Source organism: Myotis myotis, unplaced genomic scaffold (genome assembly GCF_014108235.1).
Source record: "Myotis myotis isolate mMyoMyo1 unplaced genomic scaffold, mMyoMyo1.p scaffold_m19_p_2, whole genome shotgun sequence".
Taxonomy (NCBI): domain Eukaryota; kingdom Metazoa; phylum Chordata; class Mammalia; order Chiroptera; family Vespertilionidae; genus Myotis; species Myotis myotis.
The window spans coordinates 180660137-180679749 of NW_023416324.1; positions in this window are offsets into that span (position 1 = coordinate 180660137).

A 19613-nucleotide genomic window follows, 5' to 3' on the forward strand; every position below is an offset into this window, starting at 1 on the left:
TATGGCTTGAAAGAAAACCTTTTACGAAACAATCGAAAAGTGGGGACCCAGTGCAGCTTTCTGAAGTGACTGAGCAAAGGCAGCATGGCTCAGTGCTTCTAAATTAGATCACACATTTTCTGGCTGGTGGCAGCATCTTAGTGCTCACCCTTAAGGCAAAGATCTGAGCAAATTACATTTTAATATCTTGGGTTCATTTATCCCTGCTAGGATCACACAGAAGCAAAGAAATACATATACTTGGAAATCCAATAGGCCCAAGGGACTTGGCAGCAGGCTGCACATGGAAAGAGGGTAACAGTTCTAGTGAAGTAGACCCCTGCTTCTGCGGCGGGGGATACACCCAACTTGACAGATCACGTCAATGGCGTGCACCCCTCTTGGATAAAGAGGGGAATTATGGATTTCAGAGCTAAACTTTGCTTAATGAAATGTTCCCGCAGTTAAGTGCTTAACACCTCACTTTGTTTTTTTCCTATGCATAGGGAAAAATGCTAATGTTGACATAAGCCTCAAATGAAAAATTTCCTTGAGAATATAATAACTTTGGAGGATAAAAGCAGGAGAAAGTAAGATAAGATATGACCAGGCTGGGGGAAGGCTTTGCATGCTGGTCTGAGGGGTTTCATCTTTATTCAATAGGTACTGGGATTCGTAGGAAGATTTTGAGAGTGGAGGTGATTCATATGGAAGAGGCATGTATTATACATACAGATAACGAAAAGGAGGAACATCATTTAGATACTGTTGCAATGCTTGAGGCAAAGAGAAGCAGGAGCTAGAAGGATAATAGAAGTAGGAATTGAGATAAGAAAATGAAAGAAAGGGTGGTTATGAATTTGCAAGTGAGGCAACTGCTTGGGCACGGCAACCGAAGAGGGGGAGGCATTCCAATCCTGTGAGGTTTTGACATTGGGTCACCATTAGATGTCGTGCTGCGGATGGAAGCGGAATCCATAGAAATGCAACCAGGTTTGGGAAGAGGTGAGAATTCAGTGTTCAATGTGGAGTGTGAGGATCTTGTGGGAGAGCCATATGGAATCGCCCATGAAGATACTGAAAATGTGAAGCAGGAGTATTATGAAGGCCTGACCGAGCATTGTTTGGGGATGGGAGAATTAGGGCATAAAAAGCAATTTTTTGGGGAAATTTATACTTCACCTAAAAATTCATTTTAATTTTGCATTTTGTTCTTCAACATATATTTACTTCTTAACTTTGCTTTACAACGGAGCTTGACAAATATTCAGGTAAATGAAAAAAATCTTAAGTGTACAACTTGATGTTTATACTTGTTTTAATGTGACAATATGTTTTAATTACAATCAAGAAGCATCAATATTTCTGGCTATTCTGCTTGCACTCTACCATGGACCCCAGGAGTATGCAATTAAGCATTTTATTTCAATTGTCACTCTTAGAACTGAAAGGGGTTGTCAAAAGAGAGAACTGAGAAAGGGGATACAGAGAAATCAGGACAGAAATATTGGGGTTAAATCTACATTTAAGAGGAAGATAAGCTCAAGAGGATGACCAGAAAGTTCAGAGAATTAGTGTTGCTAGTACCGAGGGGAGGAGGTTAAAACTTGGACACTTAGCTTAGTCAAATGTTCCATCGGAGACTTCAAGGAAGAAGAGAGGTCTTTAGATCAGGAGGAAGGCTGAGGGCAAAGAAATACTAGCAGAGCAAGGAGGGTGGGAATTAGATGCTAAGGGTGAAGGAGTGAGCGGGTAGTGTAGACATAGAGGAAGGTGAATTTAGAGTGAAAAGACTTGCATGTTTGCAGGCGGGTGAAAAAGAAGTCATTTCGAAAGAAAGGTAGAAAACCCAGCGAGAGAAAGGAGAGCTGTCCTGGGGGAGGCAGGAGGGGTGGAAGGAAATACTGAGTCCTGATGAATCCACAAATGGCTAGTTAGGCGACTAGATCCGGTTCCTTTTATGCTGAGCAGAACGACAGGAATTCAGGTGAAAAGAAATCTGTTTAGTAAAGGCATGGCATATCCGAGTTAAACAAAAAGCAGCATTTATTTTTCAAAAGGGAACACATTGTGGGGAATCCAATGAGTTTAGATGGTCTTGTTGCATGCTGGTGAGGGGCAAAGCATTCTAGAAGCTTTCTCCTTGCCAATCTGGGGTTATTGAGATGCATCTGGTGTAATCCAATGACCAGATCCGTCTTGTTTCTACCATCCACTGGAAAATATTCTAGGCCTTACAGGCGTGCTAATTTAATTATTGCTCTGCTTGCTTGGAGATGTTCTCTAACATTCTTGGGCTGAAGAACCATAATGGAAAGCATGGGTTAGGTTGGCATTTAACTTTGCTAAAGTGCCAGGATTCCAGGGGTCCTGGGGAAAATGAAAACCTACTTGCCAAATTTGCTAATGTTGCACAAAACATTCTTGTATCCATTAGAGATTGGGCGTACATTTCTTTTGCCAATTTGGCCAAAGCAAGCAAACCCACTTCTTTTCCAAGTTAAAATTGTGAGCAGACTTTACCCAGATCCCTAGAGGGGCAGCTCAGCACGTCAGCTTGCTGCTCTCACTTGTACCTCTCATCAAACATCAGTGTTAATTATGACTGATTAGAATAAGTTGGATTTGTTGACAGAATATGTAATGTACCTAATCAACTCCAATTTTTTTCAAAGTTAATTTTGTAAATGTATTCCAACTGAAGCACCATGGGGTAAGAACTTTCCTTGCTACAGCTCTTGATCTATCAAAAAGAGAAATAGGAGATAACCTATTGTTTTGCAGCTCCCTTAAAGTGCTTAGGCTTGTGCCTGAGAAAAGCAAAGAGAGGAATTCCTGGAGACACAGACCAGTCTCAGAAGTTGTAAGTGAGGTCTTTGGGTGTATGTATCAACGGGCAAATTGTTCTCAGATTCCATCTAGCTCAGGATTCATTCCTCAAGAATGCCTCATTTGAAGCAATGAATTTCATTTAAGGTCACTTTCCCAAAAGTATCATGTTTGAAAACGGAGATGAAAATCCATTTGCTTGGGTGAATTAGCAACATCTTTTTTTGGCAAGATGTTGCGATATTGATGTTGAAACTTGGAACTAACAGGAACATTTTCATATCTATGAAAGCAGAACTGTAAACTTTAACAATGAACAGCTTCCCTTAGCAAAGGTAAATATTCTGACCTGACAGTGTAATAGAAAATTAGCTTAAATCTAATCTCTCTGTTTTACTTCTCCTCAAAGTCACCTTTATACTTTTCTTAGAGATGAGTTTTTCATTTTCACAAATCCCATCTCCCTTCCCAAGTTGCTATTTGAATTCAGTCTCCCCTTGACTATTAGGGATTTGAGTGGTAATTTTTTTTTTTTTTGTCAATGGAAATGCCATATCTCAGTCTTCAATGACAAGAGACATAATTTATATTAAATAAATACAATTATTTATATTTAAAAAATTTAAGGCATTATTTACATAATAGCTCATTTTTTTTCAAAATTTTACACTTAAAATGATATCTATTTTATAGATATCTATATCTATAAAATAAAAGCATAATATGCTAATTAGACCAGACAGCTGAGAAATCTTCCAGATGTCCTTTTGGACAACCTTCCGGATGAAGCTGGGGCTGTGAGGGCCAAGCCCCTTGCCCCCTTGCATGAATTTTGTGCATCGGGCCTCTAGTCTATCTATCTATATCTATATCTATATCTATATCTATATCTATATCTATATCTATATCTATATCTATATCTATATCTATATCTATATATCTAATCTATCTCTATCCCTATCTATCTATCTATCTATCTATCTATCTATCTATCTATCTATCAACTATCTATCTATGCCTAAGCAACCATCGCAACTGAAATAACCAAACAGACGACCAGACAGGCTGTGTGGGGTGACTAGGCTGGCAGCGGGGTTAGTGAGGGACGACCAAAGGACTGAGTAGCAGGCTGCGTGGGGTGATCAGCTGGTGGGGGGGCAGTTGGGGGCGACCAGGCCAGCAGTGGGGCAGTTAGGGGTGATTGGGCAGGCAGGCAGGTGAGTTAGGAGCCAGTGGTCCCAGGTTGTGAGAGGGATGTCCGACTGCCAGTTTAGGGGATCGGGCCTAAACCGGCAGTCAGACATCCCCTGAGGAGTCCTGGATTGGAGAGGGTGCAGGCTGGGCTGAGGGGAACCTCCCCCCCAATGCATGAATTTTATGCACCAGCCCTCTAGTATGTATATGTGTGTGTGTGTGTGTATATGTATATATTGTCTCATCTACAGAAACCCAACCATATGACCTCAAAGGTTATCATTAAAATGCTTATTTCATATATATATTCACAGGGGATATTGAAAGACCAAGGATTTCCATAAACTTCAGAGGTTTGACTAAAGTTGGTAAAAAGGCTATGAAATATGTGAATTTAACCTTTGCCTGTTACCATGTAAATCATTTAGTTCCAGAATGTTTGCCCTCAAATGAGTGAAGGTTTGTATTTTTTTCTGTCAAAATGCCCATGAACTGGGAGTGAAACAATGATGTTTGCAAATGTCAACTTTAATGCCTGTCTGCTTGATCCCAGGCAGCTGCTTTTAGTACTGAAGAAATTTGAAACCTTTGGATGTATTAGCAGTATGTAAAGGTGTTTCTTTATTAAAAATGATGACAGTGGATAGTGATCAGAAAAAATGTGAAGAATCAATGTCATTCCTGCTTTACTTACCACCAGAAAGCAGGTAAAATAAAGGAATTATATCCTTTATTTTTCTCTGAAACCATTTCAAAATAAACAGTGTTTTTGAGGTATTTTTTTTTCTAACATTGTCACAATGTCTTCTTTCCCATTGCTATGTTTACAGCACGGCTAACTGAGATTTGAGATGTAATTTCTTCCAGAAAACTTAGAAGCTTTGGGTTATGATGGTGATCTCATTAGGAACACATTCTACCCATAATTACTATTGGTTTCACATGGTAAAAACAAGTTATTGCTCTCAAAACAGCAGATGATAGAGGAAAGGTTAAAACTCTTACCACAGTGCAGCCTACTCTTCCAAGAAAGAATTCTAATATGCTTGTTCATTGGACTTCAATAAAACTCTTATTAGGGGGATACATTTTATAAATGTGGGAGAAATGAAATAACTGGATTCCATTTTAATGTGGCAGAAAGAAGTTGTGGAGGCAATACCCTCTGTTAGGACCTGTTCTTGGAAGTTGCCACGTGTTATCCCATTTGATCCTCATAAAAGCTCAAGGCAGCAGCTGTCTTTGTGATTCCCCTTCTACAGATGACTCAGCTGAGGTGCTCTCTGAAGGTTTGTGTCTACACGCAGTGCCTACAAGTGAATTCAAAGATATTCCAAAAGTTTGCTGAGTAAAGATTATGCTTAAGCTTAATTCTTTCCCTTAGCTACTCTAGGGATTACTTCAATCTGAGTTCCAGGTTTCCTGAAGTTAATAAAGAGACTTTCTCTTCACTGCCAGTGGGAGGATAGGAAAGATATGACTGATGGTCACAGAATGCCAATGGGCAGGTCCCTAATGTGCACTTGGTGGGTGAGATTCATTGAGGCTTTCAGCTGGGAGGTATGGGATTGTAAAGTAACTCCTGTAATATCTACCAGCTCCTCTTCTTTGACAGCTGATGTCTGCTGCAATTGCAACTTCAAGTTCAGAGCAGACCACCACCTTTAGGCCCCTCTTACATAAAATTCTGGAGCTTCCATCTGCCTGGGTGTCTTGAGTGAAGTGATGCTCAGTCTTTGGGTGAAAGTGGGAAACACATGGAAAGTAAATACTGGGAACAGAAACAGTAAGTGTGCCCTGATGGGAACCAGCAGAGCAGAATGACGCGGCAGACTGCCGCGAAGACTCCAACTATAACAAACAATGGATGCAGGATGGCGAGAAGGAAGGACAGAGCTGGTAAGGATTTGTAACCAAGGCAACAAAACCCAGACAGGGAGTCAATTCAGGAGGGAGCCCCCAATTTTTCAGTGATGAACAAAAAGCAACTAAGCCGAATAGAGATGCTGACCTAGCTATTCCTGTTTAGAAAGGATTTATCTTTCTGTCTGAGAAGAGATTAGTGGTCAAAGCTAAAATCACACTTCTTTTATTTAACTGAAGGATTCTATTTATTAGAATAATTACTTCAATTAAAGATCTAGCAACCACACAATAAATTTTCTTAAAGAAATCTTTTTGGGTTCTAAGTTGTGATTAAAAACCATAGCTCATTAGTTTTTTTCTTTTAAAAATTAATTATTTTATTTTTCAATTGCAGTTGACAGTTGATATTATATTAGTTTCAGGTGTACAGTATAGTGGTTATACATTTATATAACTTATGAAGTGATCCCCCAGATAAGTCTAGTACCCCGACACCAAACATGGCTATTAAAATATTGATGACTATATCTATATTCCCTATGCTGTACTTTATATCCCTATGACTATTTCATAACTGATAATTTGTACTTCTTAATCCCTTCACGTTTTTCACCCAACCCCTTCCTCCTCCCACCTGGCAACCATCACAGTTTGTTCTGTGCATTTATGAGTTTGTTTCTAGTTTGTTTGTTTTTTTTTTTTAGATTCCACATATAAGTGAAACCATATGGTATTTGTCTTTCTCTGACTTATTTCACTTAACACAATACTCTCTAGGTCCACTCATATTGTCACTATAAATAGTAAGACTTCATTCATTTTTATGGCCAAGTAATATTTCATTATATATCTGTACCACATCTTTATCTAATCATCTATTGATGGACACTTGGCTCTTGTTTTCTTATCCATTCAGCCATCCTATGTCTTTTGATTGGAACAGTTAATCCATTTAAAGTAATTATTGATAGGCATGTAGTTATTGCCATTTTATTATTCATATGTTTTTTATAATCTTCTTCTTAAAGAAGTCCTTTTAACATTTCTTGTAATACTGATTAGATAGTGATCTATTCCTTTAACTTTTTCTTGTCTAGGAAATTCTTTATCCTTCTTTGATTCAAAATGACAGCCTTGCTAGGGTAGAATAATATTGGTAGTAGGTACTCGCTTTTCATCACTTTGAATATTTTGTGCCAATCCCTTATGGCCTACAAGGTTTCAGTTGAGAAATCAGCTGACAGTCTTATGGGAGCTCCCTTCTAGATAACTATCTTTCTCTTGGTGCATTTAAGATTCTCTCTTTGCCTTAACCTTGAGCATTTGAATTATGATCTATCTTGGTACACCTGTGCCTCTTTGGGTTCATCTTGTTTGTGACTCTCTGTGCTTCCTGGACTTGTATGTCTATTTCCATCATCAGGTTAGGGAAGTTTTCTATCATTATTTCTTTAAATAAGTTTTTAATCCCTTGCTCTCACTCTTTTCCTTTTGGTAAACATTCACATCCCTATGATGTGAAAGTTGTTATGCTTGATATGTCTGAGGTCCCTTAAACTATCCTCATTTTTAAAATTCTTTTTTATTTTTGTTGTTCTGATTGGGCATTTTCTTCTATCTTGTCTTCCAAATCTCTGATTTGATCCTGTGCTTCATCTAACCTACTATTGATTCCATCTGATGTATTCTTCATTTCAGTTATTGTATTCTTCATCTATGACTGGTTCTCTTTTATGGTTTCTATGTCCTTTTTTATGCTTACTATCTCTTTGTTGAATTTCTCACTAAGTTCCTTGAGCATCCTTATAACCAGTGTTTTGAACTCTGCAACTGGTAGATTGCTCGCCTCTATTTTGTTTAGATCTTTTTCTGGAGTTTTGTCCTGTTCTTTCATTTGGGATGTTTTCTTGCCTCCTCATTTTGGCTGCCTTCCTGTGTTTATTTCTACCTATTAGTTAGATTTGCTACGTCTCCCAGTCTTGGCAGGTAGTAGGTGGCTTAGGTAGTAGGTGTCCTATGGGGTCCAGCAGCACAGTCTCCCTGGTCACCTGAGCCAGGCACTCCAGGGATGCTCTTTTTGTGGGTAATATGTTCCTTCCTGTTGTAAATGAGCCTGATTGCTATTGGCACGTCAGTGGTTGAAATCGACCCTCAAGCTGACTAGCTGTGAGGAATGGCTATGACTACAGTGGGCAAGCTATTATGTGAGGGCTGACCCCAGGAGTGAGATTCACTATAGCAGGCCCCTGGCGCCAACTGAGTCCATCCTTTTGGTTTGTCATTTTTGGAGCTAATTGGGTGGTTCTCTGATGTAGTCTAAAGCCAGTCATTGGGTATGTTGGTGCTAGGGCCTCTTGGGAGGGTCTCTGATGCAGGCCCTGGTCAGCCCTTGCCTGTGCCTGGCCTGGGGCCATCTGGTAGGAGGTTTAAAGTGTTCTGTAGTCACGCTAGGTTTGAAGGCACCTGGGAGGAGCTATGCTGGAACCAAGGCCGGCTGCTACTAGTCCCAGGCTAAGGTCCACTTGCTTGTTTTGTTCACGGTTTGTAGACCTTTCAGAGATCTTAAGGCTGTCCACAGCATGGGCCCAGGCCAGCTGCTTGTGAGTAACAGCTGCTGAAAGAGCTTTGGGCTTGCATGTGAGTTGGATGGGATGGGTTCTCAGGGAATCACCAGAATGGGGCAAGTTTGATGGAAACTCATAAATTTTGCACCTCAATACACCTGAAGTGTGGGTTGGGTGAAGGGTCAGCAAAGGAACAAAGTGGTGGAGAGCACGTGCCTCTAGCCCTCATCCTGAAATCAAACAGTTCAGTTCCTCCCAGATGTCTGTTCGTGGGTCCTTTAAAAGGATGCCTGGGACTCAAGCAGCTGTCTTACCCAGATGGAATTTCTGATGATTTATAGCTAGATCTTGTGGGAACTCCTCTTCCTGGCACTGGTGGTCCAGACTGAGGAGTCCACTGTGGGACTGGGACCCTTCCCTCTCCTGGGGGAACCTCTGATGCCTGAGATATCCCTTCAAATTCTTAACCTCCACACAAGGTGTGGGGTCAGCCTGCTTTTCTTCCCATCCCTCCTAACAATCTCAATGCGGCTTCTTCTTTATATCGTTAGTTATAGGAGTTCTGTTCAGCTAGTCTTCAGGTGGTTCCCAAGGGCGGTTGTGCTGTCATTTAGTTATAATTTTGATGGGAGGAGGAGAGCACAGTGTTTATGTACTCTGCCATCTTTACAAGAAGTTCATAGATAACTATTTCTAATCATATCAGATTTACCTGAATCTGACCAATGACTCTTTGTTTATTGGGTCCGTGTCTAGTCTGGGAAAGACTGTCCCTGATCGTGTGCTCCCGATCCCCTTCCTTCTTGGAAGATAAGAAAGAGGCTCTGAAAAGGTAGTAAAGCAAAGCAAAGACTTGGATTATGTTCTCATATTGACTGTGAAGAGCTGCAAGTTACTGTTTAGACAAGATTGTATTCCATTTGCGTGAGTTGGGGCAGATAAATTTGCTGGAAGTGTGTTTGTTTAATGTAGCTGTTGGAGTCTTTGGCTTACACTACTTAATTTCATAGCAGTCACTTTGTCTCATGGGAATGTGGTATTTCCAGTAATTTGCAAGAATATGTGAGCTAAGCATTGCCAGATCTCATGGCAGGGATGGAATTAATTCATATGATCATAGTATTCCACTTGAGGCCCTTAACCCATTAGGATCAGAATACTAAATTACCTGTTTAAATATGCTCTGTTGGCTATCAATTTATTCTACAAACTGCTTTAAAACTTCAGGGAGATTTATATATATATATATATATATATATATATATATATATATATATATATATTTATATTTATAGATATATATGTAAAAACAATATGCTACAGAATTAAAAAGCAGAAAAACCCAAATTACAAATCTAAGTCGTCTCTTTCCAGATAAGCTTTACCAAAGGTATTTATTTTTTCTTCCTCCTTCTATTTATAGCCTGTGTTATACTTAATAACCCCAAATATTCATAAATTTAGAATACTAATGCCTGTTATATAGTTTCTTGTGAAGTGCATTTGTTATGCAAATTATTATAGTGAACCATCATTCATTAACTATTTATGTTTGCTTTAATAGGGGAAGAAGTACCCTCTCTCATGCCATATAAATTATCTTTATAATCTATTAAATACAGAAAGATACTTGAGAAGAAATAAATGTGCTACTAATATTAGTGAATGTATGATGAGTAAACATTACAGTGGTTTTCTGGCATTGATAATTATATTTCTCCAATTGCTCTGGGAATTGGTGACAAAGATGGGGGATAAGTAGCACTTCAGACTGTTGTCTCTATGGTCCTTTGTCCCACTCATAAAGATGACTTACTTTATAAGGAGACACAGGTAGTACAGACAGTCCTCCGGTTACGTCGGACTCAACGTACATTGTTTCGTGGTTACGTTGGCCATCTCCCATTTATTTATAAAAAAAAAAGTTCCATCATTTTGATGTATGTACCTATGTACTTTATGTTTTTTTTGTTATTTATTTACCACAAGTAAAGGTCAGGAATTGTTATCTTTCTTTTAAATTGTTTTTACTGTTTTGCTTCATTACCTCTGTGTATGTGCTCCATGTGCGTGACCTAGGTGCTTATGTAGGTGGGTTCTGACTTACGGCGAAAATCGAGTTATGTCGCGCCATAGGAACAGATTGCCGATGTAACCCAAGGACCTACTTACTGTAAACAGAAAAGAAAAGCATGAAAAGGAAGGGGATATCCAGGATAGAATGAAGCATTCATTTCTTCATTTACTTAAGGTTTGTTAATGGTCAGTAACCTACTCTGTTGGGGACGTAAAGCAGGAAGACATAGTTCCCACCTAAAGGCACTGAGAGTCTAGTGGGGGAACAGACACCTGAGAAAATGAGTGTTTCTTGCTATTTTCCCTTTTCCTTAACTCTTGCTACAGAGCAATGTTCTTTGCTCTTCTGTATGGATGCATCTTGGCATGATTACCTTGGTTTTAGGTTACACAGCTTTCCTGCATCTCTTCTTCTTAGGACGTGCTTTCTTCCAGACACAAGGAAGGACCACCTGGCCTGGTGCTTGTTACACTGTCTGTTTGGTCCATTTCAGGTCTGGAAGAGCAGCAACGTGTCTTCTATGAGTGAGAAGGACATCTTTTCTGAACACTAAAAACCCTTCTAACTCTGGGCCCACCAGATGATGGTGGTGGTGATAGCATTCTAAATATGAACAAGGCTCACCCTAGTTGGTTTGGCTCAGTGGATAGAGGATTGGCCTGAAGACCCTAGGGTCCCGGGGTTTGATTCTGGCCAAGGGCACGTACCTGGGTTCAAGCCCTGAGAGCTCTTGTAGGAGGCAACCAATTGATGTGTTTCTCTCATATCGGTGTTTCTCTCTGTCTTTCCCTCTCTCTTCCACTCTAAAATATCAATGGAAAAATATCCCCGGATGAGGATTAAACAAACATACATACATACATACATACATACATACATAAATATGACAAGGCTCCTAGGATTACTTATGGCAGCTCCCACTGGCCTTTTAAATGGATTTTTACATCCTCACGCACTTAACTTGCAAACAGGAAGCATTTTTTTTTTTTTTTACTTTAATAACTCAGGCTCACGGTTGGTTGTGATGGAGCTTAAGGGTATAGTTTATACAAAAACAATGATAGTCTTGGGCTAGACACCTCCCAGGTATAGGCATCTAAAGAACTGGTTCCATTCTAATTTTTCCATTTTAAGTTTTAAAATATGTCTTTTTTTTAATGATGAGAGAATTTTCTAGAGGTAGATTTAAGTATTGGAGATTCTGTTGGATAAGCTTATAACTACTGACATATTCTTTAGATTAGGAATTCTCACGTTTTGGGGGCTTGGGTTGTAGGGCAGGTTGTGACACAACGTAGAGGTTGTGCAGGTGTTTGTGGATAGTGTAACTCCGCTGTAGATGTGAATACTAGTAAATATAGGGCAACACATATTATACTTCTGATAAAAATAAATCAAAGCAACGTGAACACTAAACAGTTGGTAGGATACTTAGTATTTCTAGTTCAAGTGGTGATGACATTGTTTTCAAGATAATTGTCCTTCCAAACATATGAAGTTGTTAATTATGTAGGGGTGTGTGGAGAGAGAGAAAAAGAGAGAGAACGAGAGCGAGAGCAAGAGAGAGATAGAGAGAGAGAGAGATAGAGAGAGAGAGACTGGTAATGGTGAAAAGGCCATGTTTATAGATTTGTTTTTAAGTTTATTTTCCTAATGATAATATACATATAAATCTTTTTATTTTTGTAGCATTGAGATAGAAAAGGAAAAACAGTTTTTTAAGTTAAACATACCTGGAATTAAATCCAAGCTCTGTGATTAACTGGTTTTATGATGTTGGTTAGATAAACTTATCTTGCGTGTCAGTTTAATTGCCTGTAAAATGTGAGTAAAGGTACACTTCTTGAACAACTGCTATGGGCTTTACATTAAATTACGTGTGTTCGATATTCAGCCCAGACTTGCCATAGGCGGGCAGGTGATCAACAAATGAGTACAACCTTAACTGAGCTAAGAAGCGTATTAGTAAATGATACACTACCTTTGTGCACAATACATCACTGTTTGCTGAGCATCTTTTAGGTGTGTCAGACTCTGGGCTAAGCCCTGGGGCTATAGGAATGCTGAGCCCTAGGTGCTGTCCTGAAGGAAATCACAGTGGACTGGGAATGTCAAGCCCCCACACCAGTGTCATAGTACACTCGAGGCCCGGTGCATGAAATTCTTGCACTCGAGGGGTTGTCCCTCAGCCTGGGCTGTGCGCTCTTGCAGTCTGGAGCCCTTGAGGGATGTCTGACTGATGGCTTAGGCCCGCTCCCACAGGGACATCCTTAGTGCTGCTGCAGAGGCGGGAGAGGCTCTGCCACCACTGCTGCACTCACCAGCCATGAGCCTAGCTTCTGTCTGAGTGGTACTCCTCCTATGGGAGTGCATTGACCACCAGGAGGCAGTTCCTGTGTAGACTGTCTACCCCCTGGTGGTCAGTGGATGTCATAGTGACCGGTCATTCTGCCGTCTGGCCAAAGCCAGCTCTCCAATATCTCCAGAGGGGTCCTGGATTGCGAGAGGGCATAGACCAGCCTGAGGGACCCCACAGCTGCACAATTGGGGTGGGGAGGGATGCAGGAGGTTGGTCAGCTGGGGAGGGACCGTGGGAGGGCTCCAGCAGCAAGCTAACCTACCGGTTGGAGCATCTGCCCCCTGATGTTCAGTGCACGTCATAGCGAGCGGTTGAATGGCCTTAGCATATCATTAGCATATTACGCTTTGATTGGTTGAACGGCCAACAGGACGATTGGACACTTAGTGTATGAGGCTTTTATTATATAGGATAGTGTGCAGTAAGAACAAGAAAATGAGGCACAGCATTGTGGCAGCATGAGGAGAGTCAGCTAATTTAGAAAGGGAGGCCCTTCTGGGATAGCTTCCCAGATAGAGTGACCCTTGAGCTGACCTTGGAAGGACAAGTGTAACCAGTTTGATTTGTTCAGTAAGGGAGTGAGGAAGGAAGAAGGAGCTGAGAAAAGACCACAGGGGCCTGAACTCAACCAATTTCTTAGTTTTAGGTGGAAGTTGTATGGTTTCAAACATTTGTCTTTTATTCAGTGTGTGTGGAATTCCTGTATTCTTCTTACTCTCCCTCTCTCAGTACAGGAAGATCTAAGCAGGAGGAGGAAGATTGCGGGCACACCACTGCAGGGCGAAGACTCTCAATTCTTCTATTCCAAATGGACTCCTTGGGGAGGCCATGGTGTACTGGTGATTTTCCATGTCTGGGCAAGCCTTGCTGTCTATTTTATAGAGGGTAGCAAGGGAGGGCAGGCAACTCGGCAGTGGTGACTCCCACTGCCTTATATGTGTGGTGGGTGCATCGGCAAGTAGCTACATGCCATTGATGATCAGTGTGCACATTCTCTGGCAGATAAGTGGGAAAGTGTTTGATGGAGCAAGAGGGCTCCTCCAGCCAATGTCCTGTGTCATAGTGACTCCCACCTCTTTCCAAACCACCCTCTCCCAACACCCCATGGCAATTATAATATTTTCTGGGAAACCCACTTGTACCAAAAGTACTGTTAATTCCATCACCAGAATGCAAATCACTCTATGGCCTTCCTGAGTAGGTGGGGTCTCTGAGGCTTGCAATTACCAAAGTTATGCAAACAGATTTCCTTGGAGTACGTGCTGCACAAGGAGGAGATGATGCTTTGTGAAAATTGAGCATTAAAATTGCCTTGAAAATAAATACATTTATAATTGCATATAAAACAAAATGTGCATGTGAGCTGTGTGGTTCTATTTTTGATTATCTGTTTTTTAGTAAAAATTCCACTAAGATTATAAAAAATAAAATCCCAGGGCCTCATAAATGAATAAATAAAATATGAGGCATAATAAAATCAGATGATGTAATGCCATGAAAAATAGGACAAGAGGACTATAAATAGAATATATATATATATATATATATATATATATATATATATATATATATATATATATTCTTGTAAAACTAGTATTGTGCTAAAATGTGAAATAAAGATCTCTGGAACATTATGAGCAAAAAATTTTTAAAATTTAGAAGTACACTCCATTATTTTATCCTAGGTTTTATGTCTAAATATTAATGTATTTATGTTTCTTTTTGTTTTTATGAATCCATTGAAGCAGACTTCAGCGAATTCCCACAATCTAAATGTAGTCCACAGATGCTATCTTTTCAAAAAGAAAAGGATACATTTGTATTTCACAATGTGGCTATATTAATTTCAATGAGAAGAGTTTTATTGTATTAGATTTTCCCATTCCAATGTAACAAAACAGTCTCAAAATCGATAAAACATCAGCCCAAATAATAAATAATATGTATAAAAGTAGGTCACTCTGCATCAATTCATGGAGAAAATAAGTCGGCTCACACACTGGTCTGAGAGGCCTAATTAGTGTTAGTCACTGCTTCATGCCGAAAAGCAGTTACTACTCATTCCTGGCCTTTTTTCCTCCCTCGCTTCCCAGACTCTTGTGTCAGCAAACACTGCAAAAGCAAAACAAAACAAAAAAAGAGTTGTTTTAGTGGTTCTGAGAGACATGGCTAAAGTGAAGGTCTGGGGTTAATGTGACTGAGTTTCCGAGTGGCATCAGCCAATGACTGCGAGGCATGGAGGGCTGTGCGGAGGCCATTCTCCACCTGGAGCAGCAGAGCTGCTGCCTTATCCTCTTCCCCTGAGGAAACTGAACTCCAGGTAGGAAAACAGGAGGCTCATCTGACAATCACGACTCCCAGGTTTGTTGCTGACATTTGTATCTCTTGAGCCAGTATAACCGCAACTTGTGGGTTTCATTAGACTCCTCGCTAAGCTTGCCTTTGGCCCTGTGAGAATCATCTGCCTATTTATGTTGTTAGTGGTGAAGTATTTTTACGTATGGAAAATTCTGGCATGTAAGTCAGTGTACCTAGGGCAGAGGTTGCAAACTTGCAGTTCCTAGGCATATTTTGTTTAGATTGCATAGTATTATTATTATTATTATTTTTTATATGTACTAGTATATATTTTTTTTATTGATTTTTAGAGAAAGCAGAAGGAAGAGGGAGAGAGAGAGAAGGAGAAACATTGATGTGAGAGTAAAACATCAGCTGTCTCCTGCACACCCTCTACTGAGGATTGAAACCACAACCCCAGTGTGTGCCCTGACCAGGAATTGAACCAGCAACCTTCCAGTGCATGGGATGATGCCCAACCAACTGAGCCACAGTGCTCAGGGCTGCATAATAGTATTTTTTTGTATTATTTTTCAACATTTTAAAATTAGGAGATTTCATGTTAAAAATATCCAGATTTTTGGTATTCTTATCAAATCAGAAACTCTGACAACAATGGGCCCCTATTACTTCATGGCAATGACTGCCTGGAGCTGAGTAGGGACAGTTCTCATTGAACACATACCCACATGTGGTTTCTGGCTTCCAGAATGCTCCTAACACCCTCTCTGTTTCACTTGTATTTATTGTCCACCTTTTTTTGTTTTTGGACCAGTGATTCTCAAAACTGACTGTATATTTGAATCACCTGGAGGACTTTTAGGCCTCAGAGGCACCCCAGCGATTTGATTGCATTGTTCTGGAGTGGGTAGTTTTACCCCATCTCAGGTAATTCTAATGTCTGGCCAAAACTGAGAACAGCTGGCCCATGGAGGATAGAGAGTAGACACATCATTTTCTCATGAAGTTCTCCATGGAACCATTGTTTGGCCTGGTGATCTCCATTAAGGAAATTATAAGTTTCTTAGTTCTTCCAAGGAGAATTGATCTAATTTTCTCTTCCTTAAAATTTTGTGGTGTTGAGGGGATTCATTGGGTTTCATGAAGTTCCCAGATTGGTGTTGCTGGCAGAGAATGGACCAAGGATCTTGTCTTTTAAGCAGTTGCAAAGGCTGAAGATTACACTCCTAGTTTTTGGATTTTCCCCTCTTACAAAGCACAGTGTGGGGTATCCTAGCTTCCTCCCCCATATCTCTTCCTCCCTCCCTGTCTTGCCACCCCCGCAGTGCTGTGCACAATGGGGACTTCTGGGCTGTGCAAGGTGGGGATGCATCTGTGGCCTATGTCAGGAGATCAACCGTCTTCATGCCCATAAAACGACAGGATGTCAATTTAAAGCCTCATCTGTCACAAGCATTTTTCAGTCTCGCTGTGATTTATGAAATATTGTAAATTGCAATCACACTGGCCCATAAAATCCTGGCAGCTACTTCAATAGCAAAACTTGCATCCAGAAATGTAATCTATAGGTGGGATAGAAGTTTCAGAAAGGGGGTGCTGTTTAACAGACAGGTGCTATTAAGCCCTACTGACAAAGGAAAGTTTTCTCACTAAGACATTTTCTTTCCCACCACACCAACCACTCCCTGTACAAAGCGCGGCCAAGGAGAATGCTGCCTTGCCATTTTCTGTGCATCTTATGAGCAAGAAAGAGTTCAAGGAGTAATTGTCAGAAAAGGCAAGAGAAGTGACACTTTCATTTGAAATGAACTCTCCAAGGTTGTCTTCACTGTTCTCTATATTTTCACCTGCAGACAAACATTCCTTGCATAGTCCCATGGAAGAAGACAGAAGGCTGTGCAGAACAGTCAGGATGGGCCACTTTGATGTGTAATGGATGGACTGGCAGATTTAGGGTAATTTTAAAAAAGCATCTCTGAGTGATGAGAGAGATATACTAGTATGTTAAGAGAGAGAGAGAGAGAGAGAGAGAGACTGGCAGAATGACAGAGAGGGGGAGGGGGAGGTAGCAGGGAGAAGGGGAGGCAGGGGCAGGAAGATCAGTTGGAGTGTTCCAATGGGTTCTTGTATAAAAACTTTCATATGAAAACACACTGACTTCTTCAAACCTTGTTGAAAGAGAACATACTCTTGGATCCTCAGGAGAAACTTAAGATTTAAAATTCCTAAATTGCTTTTTGGACGTGAATTTGCTGTCACTTCAGACTTAGATGTCACCAGATTATACACACAAATTCACCTCAGCAGGGATCTGTTGGTAGGGGAGACCATAAACTCAGAGTCCAAGACCTGCATGCAGAAAGGAAGAGGGAGCTCACCAGCCAGGGGCTGACAACTACTTCATCACAGTTTTTTTTTTTTTTAACACATCAAAGTGGCAGGCTTTCTTTTATACTCAATTTACATTCAAGTTTTGCCTCTTGGTTAGCTGGGGAGAAAGGGCTTTCTAACACTCAGGTAGGATAAAGAAGACAAAGGGACACTTAATAGGGAAAAGAAGGTGAGTTCATAAGTTGCCAGACTTCCAAAAATCTACTTGAAAGGGGTATATTTAAAAGGGGTGCTGATAATATACATTTGAAAGCATGTCAAATATACATTTGAAAAGAGGTCAAATGCTCAGGTGAAAAGAAAGGAAAGCATAATATTTGTTCTGGAGATTAAAGAAAATTATGACATTGAAATTCTATAAAGAGGTCATGATTGTACAAGGGAGTACAATCTTAAGGATATTTTTGGTAAGTGGGCTTTTTAACAAGACAAGAGGAGCCAATTTCTTCTAATAGTGTATCTTGATCATCTTGATATTTATTCCCTTTCAGGAAGTCTGACCCAGAGTAGGTGCTCAAAGAATACATTTTGATGCCCTGGCTGTGGTGGCTCAGTTGGTTGGAGCATCTTCCCATACACTGAAATGTCATGGGTTCAATTCCCTGTCAGAGCACATACCCAGGTTGGTGAGAGTGTGTGTGTGGGAGACAACTGATCAATATTTCTCTCTCTCTTTCTCCCTCTCCCTTCCTCTCTCTCTAAAATCAAAAGCATCCTATATAATAATAGACAAACATGGTAATTGACCGTACCTTCGCTACACCTCCCATTGGCTAATCAGTGAAATATGCAAATTAACTGCCAACAAAGATGGCGGTTAATTTGCATACATAGGCTCCAAGCGATGGAGGGAAGACTGAAAGCGAGGGAAGACTGAAGGTGGCTCAGGCCGGAGCAAAGGCCTGGGTCCCGGGTGCTGGAGGAAAACCTGTGCCGGCAGCCAGGAGAAGGGAAGGCCTATTGCACGCATCTCTTCGTGCGACAGGCCTCTAGTGAAAAAATAAAATAGAATCAAAAGCATGTCCTCAGGTGAGAATTAAAAAAATCTAAAAGAATACATTTTGATAGATAATGTTTTCTTCATGGACAGAAAGAAGTTACATTTAATTAGACTTTTGAAAGCACTTAATTATTTGATGCAAACCACTGTGGGAGATCAATTTTGTTATATCCTCTGACAATGTTAAGCTTTATTGAAGCCATGTGCTTCCAGAAAGCAGTGACAATTAGGAAACCCTATCACTTATCAGAAATGGCTAACCTTGGTCAAAGAAAAAAACAATGCCACTGGATGGAGTTAAACAGTCAAAGAAGGCTTTATTCAAGACTATTGCAATAGGGGTCAAGACTATTTCAACCAAGGAGGGAAATGGAACTCATCTTTAAATATAACAGGACAGCTAGGGATTTACAGCCAACAGCCAGGGTGAGAGAGTCAATGGATGGAAAACTACTATGAGGAACATGGTTAGCCATCAAGTGTGGGGGAGATGATTACAAAATTGGTTTGGCAGGATTCTAGTGAAAATGGGTCAACAGGCGAAGGACGAGATCTCATTGAGAAGAGGGCTCAAAGGAATCTGACTGAAGTTCAGTTGAGGAGTAGTCCTTGTCACCACAAAGAACCATCTTGCTTTTGTCTGTTCTGAGGTAAAACCCATCTCACCCTTCCTTATGACTCCCATAAGATGTTATCATCATTATTAGCTACCTAATATTAGTAATAGGAAGAAAGCAAAGGGGAGGCCAGACATTATAAACATGGTCATCTGGGCAGCTTCACTAGGAAGCTACAACTCTACACTCTTCAGGGAACCACCAGTCCCTTCCCTGCAGATCACTGGGGGAAGGGGCCCAACAAAAAGGATGATGGATGCATGTGCAGTGAAGTTGAGGTGACGTAGGGAAGGTACTTGCCTGTCAGTCCAACCTGGAACAGAGATAATTGCCTAGGGCAGTGGTTCTCAACCTTCTGGCCCTTTAAATACAGTTCCTCATGTGGTGACCCAACCATAAAATTATTTTCATTGCTACTTCATAACTGTAATGTTGCTAC